This window comes from Pseudomyrmex gracilis, unplaced genomic scaffold (genome assembly GCF_002006095.1).
Source record: "Pseudomyrmex gracilis isolate BER0280 unplaced genomic scaffold, ASM200609v1 scaffold_19, whole genome shotgun sequence".
In the NCBI taxonomy this organism is placed as follows: domain Eukaryota; kingdom Metazoa; phylum Arthropoda; class Insecta; order Hymenoptera; family Formicidae; genus Pseudomyrmex; species Pseudomyrmex gracilis.
The window spans coordinates 822,312-830,382 of NW_018020603.1; the positions used below are offsets into that span (position 1 = coordinate 822,312).

At 37.7% G+C, this 8,071-nt stretch overlaps 1 protein-coding gene across 3 annotated transcripts in view; it reads right to left on the reverse strand.

Annotated features, from left to right (window-relative positions):
* Positions 1 to 8,071, reverse strand: part of LOC109851673 (retinal guanylyl cyclase 2) — a 49,812-nt gene that overhangs the window by 39,449 nt on the left and 2,292 nt on the right. The window contains exon 1 of one of the 3 annotated variants that reach the window (XM_020421974.1): positions 1,606 to 1,640. The exons of the other annotated variants lie outside the window; for them this stretch is intronic. The gene's annotated coding sequence lies outside the window, so the exon portion shown is untranslated. Of the gene's footprint in view, positions 1 to 1,605; positions 1,641 to 8,071 lie in introns of those variants that run through there. 3 annotated transcript variants of the gene reach the window in all.

The window sequence follows — 8,071 nt, forward strand, 5'->3', positions numbered from 1 at the left end:
TTCGCGAGAGAGATACGTAATAATAAAATCTCTGGTGCAAAATTAAATCAAGTTAAATTATTACATAACAAATAAAGCGCTGTTTTATTTCTTATTTTATATGCGCAGCTGTTTCAATTAAAAATAATTCGTTTATCAAATAATTCGCACCGGTTGGACGATAATTATCGGACGCTCGTTTTAATGCGCGTATGCAAAATCATACAAACGTTGATAATAAAGTTATCCGTATGTAATATATACATAAATAAATTTATAAATATATATGTATGTATAGAGACGCGAGATTGTTTCCGGGATATTAAATTTCCAAAATGTAATATATTGCGCGGCGCGTATCCACAAAAGGACCGTGTTGTAAAATCGCCAACAACAACACGGTAGTGCGGTGACTGGATGATTATTGATTTCGTTGCACGGTGTTATTGTGACCAGTTATTCAACCAGTGGTGTGTAGTCAATCACTTTATATAATGTAACCGGCTGCACCGCGTTCCAGATGCACAAAGACCGTACCGTACAATGAAACAAGTTCTGCGAAATATCGAAGCGGAGCTGAATAAAACGTCTGTGTTTATTCCGCAAAGTGATTGAGGCTTGTTAATGCGATGGTAAATCGGCACGTCATGCGAAATAGCATCGAAACCACTTTAACTCGCACGCGGTATCATATTAATTGCTATTTCTCTCTCTCTCTCTCTCTCTATCTCTCCCTCTTTCTCTTACTCTTTTCGAGTATACAGAAATTGTTATTAATTATGCTATTTAATATTAATTAGAGAAAGTCTAGTTTTGCTGTAAATTTTGAATCTAAACATTGTCACATTTATTCGCAACTGTCAGAATTTGCGCTTGTGTTAGTAAATTTAAATTTGATCCTTAAGTATCAACCGTTCACTTTTATTTTAACAATTGACTTTTATTGTTTTATTTACTAACATATTAATTCATTTTAAGAATAGTTTTGTTTTGCAAAATTATATGCCAAAATTCGCTGCTATGTGCAATTGTGCGTGGCCGTTCGAAATTGGACGAGTCATGGATCAGTTTCTAAATTCAGTTTGTGTAAGTTTTGTTTAATTTATTTATCTTTATTTATTTATTTTATTTACTTTAATTTGTATTCTTAACAACTTTGTTTTACACACTATATATGTCACCTTCATTTCTATCAGCCCCTTTCTTCTACTTTGAAGTAATTTTATATTAATTTTATATAAACAAAAAAATTGAAAGAAATCATACGTCCAAATCGCTTCGATTCCAAATCTTTGAAAAACTGTCGTCAAGGGTAACTCTTTTTTTCTTCTGTCAATATGTATAAAGCGGTTATTATTTGTAACAATATCCGAGCGTAACAATATGAATAATCGACTTCCTAAATAATTTTATCGTAAGATGGAACAAGTTGTGTGTGTCAATAGAAAATCTATATGCGAACTGAGTAATTTAATAAAAATTGCAAAGATTTTTATCTGTCAGTAAACACATTGATATTCTCTTTGTTACATTTGCTGGACAAAGCAAGATGCTCAATCGTACCATTCAATGGTCAATAATTTACAATAAAGTAAAGAATTTCTATAGAATATCGTAAAATATTACCAATGTCATTTATTTCAATTTCCGAGAAATCCGCGACTTCGAACGACTTGTTAGAGGCTTCGTCGGATCATTCGCGATCTAAAGATATACGTGTCAAAGTCGTTGAGAGAATCCCTGTGGCTGCTTGGAGAATATTGCTTCCTCAGGATGCCGCAACGATGCAACAAGAACGGATGGACGTTGTATTTCTTATCGAGTAGAGCTGCGCGCACTAGTATTTCCCGAAGGTGAGCACGTTGCTTCGCAAGAGAGAGCAAACGTAGAAGAATAGTGCGTCGGAAAAACCGCCCATGTTCCATGTCTCCGCTCGTAAATCATTTATTAAGCAGACACGCTCGCGTAAGTTTGAAAAGACTTTTCACTCGAGAGGAGGAGATTTGCGCTTATTATCCGACTCTCTTCTCGATTTGTGTATATACCAGCAGCGTCGGTAAACAGATCGACGTTGCGGATTAACGACATGAGATTTCAAAAGAGAGAAAAAGAGAGAAAGAGAGAGAGAAATATTCTAAAATTTCAAAACGCAGTGACGGTTGAAGAAAAGCGGCGAAACGATTTTATTTTTAATGCGCAAGAAAGAAGAAGGATCTTAAGCTAGATTTTCCTTGTTGAAACGCCTTCGAGCTAATCTTGTGCTCGTTCATAGAATTGCGATTTCATACTTTCCGCGAAGTATTACGGCGAAAAATACAAAAGTTCTCGAATTGTCCGTCCGCGTATTGTGTCTGGTATTTTTTCAATTCAAAATTGAAACGTGGGAACAGATTGAGTCTTATTTTTGGACAATAATATTTACAAACACGAAGTTCTTTTTTTTTTATTTGATTCTGACATTTTACGTCGCAGTTCCGTTCTGACGGAAGTGACGACACCATCGACATTTGCTCCAAATTGAACTTTTAACGAACCGAAAGCGCCGTATTTAAGCGAATTTGTTAAGCAACTTTCTCCGACAATGAAAACCGCCGATAATCACATTATGCGCGAAAAACCACATGACATAGGCTTTGACCGGCAATTATCGAGAATTATTATAATATTATTTTATAGAATATGTGTATTACACCCAAACCCTTTTGATGGCGACCGAAGTAATATGTGATATTGAGTTAGTTTTGAATTGATATTGCGCAATTTGATTTAATTTAACTTAAAACGATTTAATTTAACTGTTAAACTGTATCAAAGGATACAGTTTATTTAATTAATTTATAAAATCTCAATTAATGTCGTTCTCAATCAAGGATTTTCAAATAAGGCTTCTTCGTCAACGCAAAAATGTTGGCGCGAAAAAAATAAATAAGTGTGACGATTTTTTATTACATGAATTCGTCGGCATGTTTTTGAAAAATTTAATTATAAATGCAAATTTAAATTTAAGTGACATCTCAATATGATTCTCTCGCAAATATAAAGGTCCTTCCCAGCAGTGTAAATTCTTCTTATTTCAAATAAATAGCGCAAATTTTCGGATTTATTCGTTTTTCTATAGGCAAGACTAACACGAAACACCACTGCTTGTTGAAAGTTTTTAATTTTCAACAAACTTTGACAATTAAGTCTTAAACTTCTGTGAAGGTAAAGTCAGACGAAAATTACCTGGAAACAGAAACAAATAACTTTTGGAATTTGCAGCTTCAAAGCTTCCTTTGCCAAAAAAAAAACTTTTGTTGCTAAATTAACAATCGTTTTTTTTGTTACTCGTATAAAGTAAATAAAAAAAAAACACACAATTCCAGTAGTTTGAGAAGTCACGATAAATATACACGGCGTATATGTCATGCAACGCAATAGTCTTATCATCGCATCTTCTTCATTTCCCGGATTGTTTTGTGAACGCGGAAACGACTTCGCCGGGTTTCCCCAAATATTTGCAGGCCAAACCAGACTGCTGCTGCTTAACTCGAGACAAGGATCGTCGGAAGTTCACGGTTGAAAACAGTTGCGAGACACTGACAGTATGGCCTAGTTGGCGTATAGCAAAGAGCGATAAAGATGGCGATGTTCATCGACAGCGGGGACGAGTTTTCCATTTCGGCCGATATTCTCCCGTTCGTGATGCGTGTACGTTGATGTATTTACGCGAAATCGACCTTCGTGCCATTTAACGCGACGATACGATGTTTCAAAGCAATTAGTTTTCTATCGAACGTTACATGCGGCAGATGGTTGTTATCGAAACAACAGACTCGGAGTAACCTATATCACTTAAACACAGCCCACCCTTGGCTCGGATCAGGTTAAATGAACGTCAGGCAAGCACCCTAGATAAAACTTGACACAGTCTGGAGTCCTTCTAAACCCCAATTTAAGGTAGCCTAACGTAATTAATGGCTTCTCTCGAGATACAAATCATATTAAATTGCAATAGAGAGAGAGAGAGAGAGAGAGAGAAAGAGAAAGAGAAAGAGAGGAGCGTAAAAAACCAACCACGTTTTATATACTCGCAGATTTTCTCACACTATTAATCGTCTGTTATTCATATTTTATATAATCAGCGATTTTTATAATCACAAATTGGCACGTATACGTCGAAAAAATTTTATCGTTCAGATGACAGTTGTAAATTTATTCGTATTTTTTTACGCGAATACAGTTGCTATATCTTTCACCATACTAGTAAAAAACAAACTAGTAATAAACAAACAAGTTATAAAATTGCGATTATATTGCAAATATTGAAATGTCTGTGTAAATTTTCCCATCTTATTTCGAATAATTCGTAGTTGGTTGTGAAATAAAAATCGCATAGCAGTTTTAGTCCACTCGTTCGCGAGGTACAATAAAACAAAATTGCGGAATTGCCATCATTGTAAATATCGAGATGCTAGCAAATTTCTTTTTTTTTCTCGTTTTATTTAGAAATATTAATGGTTTGTATCGAAAATCGCGTTGTTTGTAGTCGATCTGTTTGCGAGATGTAATAAAAATTGAAATTGCAATTATTGTTATAAATTTCTTTTTCTCTTTTTTATTTAGAATCGGTTGTAATGAAAACCGTATAGTTTGCAGTCGACATATAGTTTGCGAGATATTAAACGACAATAAAATATCTGCACATCAAGCACAGATTTCAGATGCTGCATTAAATCGCTAACTTAAGTAGTAGGAGTAATCGTTAAGTGAAACCTAGTAGTTAGGATACGCCGCAATTTGTAATACGGACGCGCCGACTTCATAAAATACTAAACAAATGTCAAATTTTTTAATATTAAACTTAACCTGTCAAATATACTTACGTATAGAATTTCAATCTGTGAATTATTTACGTAAAGCAATGCAAACATTCTTACAAAATTTCTCACAACAAATTTGTGACATTTTGAGATTTTTTGTTGACACTGTTGTGACAATTTTTACACGCACACAACACATACAATATAACGCGATGTACATATACGAAATATATAGGTGTTTGCCGGAAGTGTCGGTCATTTGTTAATGCGGATAATGATAATTGGTCGCATCAACCCCACTATCTAAGTTAGCGATCTAAGTAATTTGTGATAAATCATCGTCGATTCTCTTGATTTGTCTCGATGATCTTATTTGATTATCAAGACAAATCGATAATTAAGTAATTTGTTGTCGCTTTCCCGTGATTGGTTTTCGACTGTTTGTGCGTCGCGAATTTGACAGTTCGCAATTATGCGATTACGTTTTGTTTACGGTTCGCGAGTGAGATAATTTAAAAAAAAAGAAAAACATGCGAAAACGCGCATGTGTCACAATATCGATGGCGCGAGAGCATTTATTTTTGTGTTCTGTGGTTCGATAAAATTTCAATACCGATCAAATAAAAACAAATCGAGCACGCGTCGAGCTTTCCCATTTCCCGGTCGTGCGTTTACCTCGAAGAGTTAAGATGCGAAGACGAGTTTCTTCCGTTACGGAACAGCTGTTATTCTATTGACACGTTCATCCGACTAGCTCTGAGAGGAGTTGAAAACTGTCCCTAAATTTTCTACGCAGAATATTGACAGAAAAAAATAAAAAAAAATAAATAAATAAAAATATCGGTCCCTTCCCGTCACTGTGTTCCTGACATATTCGAAGCCCGTAAGAATCACGAGAGAAAGAAAGAGATAAACCCGGAGAGCGTTTCCTCCTTGTTAATTACGGTAAGCTGCCGCGCGCGCGGTAAACATTTTCCAGCAGACCGGTCGAGAGATATATATCCCCACCGGAGATACTAAAAATAGTAATCCCTGCCAATATCTCTCTCTTTTTCTCTCACCCAGTTGTGGATAATTGTCGGCTCATTATATCAAACGCGACGCTGTTATTTTCCGATAGACGCAGCGAAAATACTTAGAGCGTCATCGTCGGCGTTCGGTTTTATCATCGTCGTTCGCCATAATGACGACGAGATTGTAAGCGCGCTTTTATTCCGAGAGATTTCACGAGGTTTTATATATATATACGGGTGGCTTATAAGAGCGAGAATTGACTCGTCGCCAACACCGACGGGGGCGGGAGGGGACAAGCGTAACAGATACAGCGGTATTGAATTATTACTCGCGCGCGAAAAACGCGGTCGTGTAAAAAACGCAATTGTGTTATTCCGTCGTTGGATTGTTATCAAATGCGCTCGGCAAAAATGTTATTTCACAATTAAACACCGAACAAAAATTCGCACGTCACTTGTTATTCGTGCGTATCTCAACCGCCAATATGCAATATTTTATATTTAAATCTTCGCGAATACCGTTTAATGATTCCGAATTTATTTCCCGTCAGATATTCCGCATTTTCAATTCTTCGTCGTAATCGCGCGATTTGACAGGGAAAAATGTGATGTGAATTTTCGAATATAAATCCACCGGAAACGAATTCACTGGACTCCGGTTAAAAAATCCACATAATCTGCGTCGGGAGCAATGCGACTGGCTAAACGACGATTCCTTTATGTGTGACCTCTTTCCGAATAACATTTTGGCGAACTTAAAATCGCGTCCATACAATTTAAAGTGCGATTTTTATCAAATTCTCTGATCGTGAATTTCACAACGGCGACTCGCCGACGCGGAAACGGCGCAAAATGTCGAAGTTTGCTTTCGTAGCCGAGAAGTCGAGACAAATTTTAATATCGATAGTTAAACCAGAATCTGTGCGCGCGAGGGAGAAACGCGCGGCTAAAAGTTGCTAAACTCGATCACGGGATTCTTCTCTCGCGCACAGATTGCGTCGCACAATTTATAATTCCTCCCCGCAGATATTTCTGCGTCGTTTGACGCGATTCTCGTTTTTTTTTCGAAAATCCGGGTCGTCGCTTTTGGTAATGGAGTTACAAATAAGTGCGAGAGCACATCGGCCGAGGGGCGAGGCACACTTTCATTTCGTATTCCGCGCAGGGACGATAATGGTGGATCAACGGGCGGCTTCCGTACGTATTCTAATAAAGACTACCACGATCGGGAAACTTCGGAGTCGACCTTGGAACGGTTATATATTTTCAATATAACGCCGCCGTCCGAACGCGAAAAAAAAAAGAGAATTTCTCTTTCGTTCTGTGCGAATGAGTTTTCTCAATTTTCCCGGGTATTTGATTTAGTCGGCGTTGATTTAGCTTATTCGTCTTTCTCATCCGCGCCAGCTATATTGCATCCGCCAGAATTGCTTGTGGAAATTGAAGCTAAGTATCTTCGGGGCGTTTGCCACGCTCATTAATGTGTAATGACAAAAGTTTAGCGAAATTTACGTTGCTCTCCCGCAGACAGCCTCCTTTTCTCGAGTTACGAGAGATCTCTTGCGCATCGGCGTAATCTTGAATTTAAATTCGCGTATGCAATTTTGTCTCAGTTTTATCCGTCGAAACTTTCGGCGGAAGATACGGAACGCAAAAACCATCGCGCGGAAAATGAAAGAGGATGTTTTTCACGCGCGTGAATTCTCTTCTGCTTTAAACGAGAGAGAGAGAGAGAGAGAGAGAGAGAGAGAGAGAGAGAGAGAGAGAGCGATAGAGGAAGAGAAAAAAATATTTAACAGCAATCTTCGCGAGCACCGCGTACACTTCTGTAAATATGTACACTACTTTCTTGATAATATTGCTCACGGGTCTTAGGGGAATATTCCGAGAACCATGATAAATTCTCTCTTCCCGAGGACCTCCGCCCCCTTGTCCTTTCCCGTCCGACACTTGTTTCAGCAATCTCGAGAGCTGTAGCGGGCGAGATACGGGCACGTAATTCGATGCCGTTCGTTTTTATCGCGGTTTTGTAAAACATACAGTTTTGTTTTTCTTCACTTGTGTGGGCGAGCAAAAATTTCTGGCATTTCGCGACACTTTTGTTTTTTTGTTCTTTTTTTTTTTTTTTTTTTTTTTTATTTAACGGATTGGTCGCGCACAAAACTTTCGCCATTTCACCAATACGCCGCCACTTTCGCGTCCGATGCATTCCACGCTTTCTCGCAATTTAGTGCGTCCCGTTGGAGACAACAGAGGAACGAATTATCCTAACGCGGC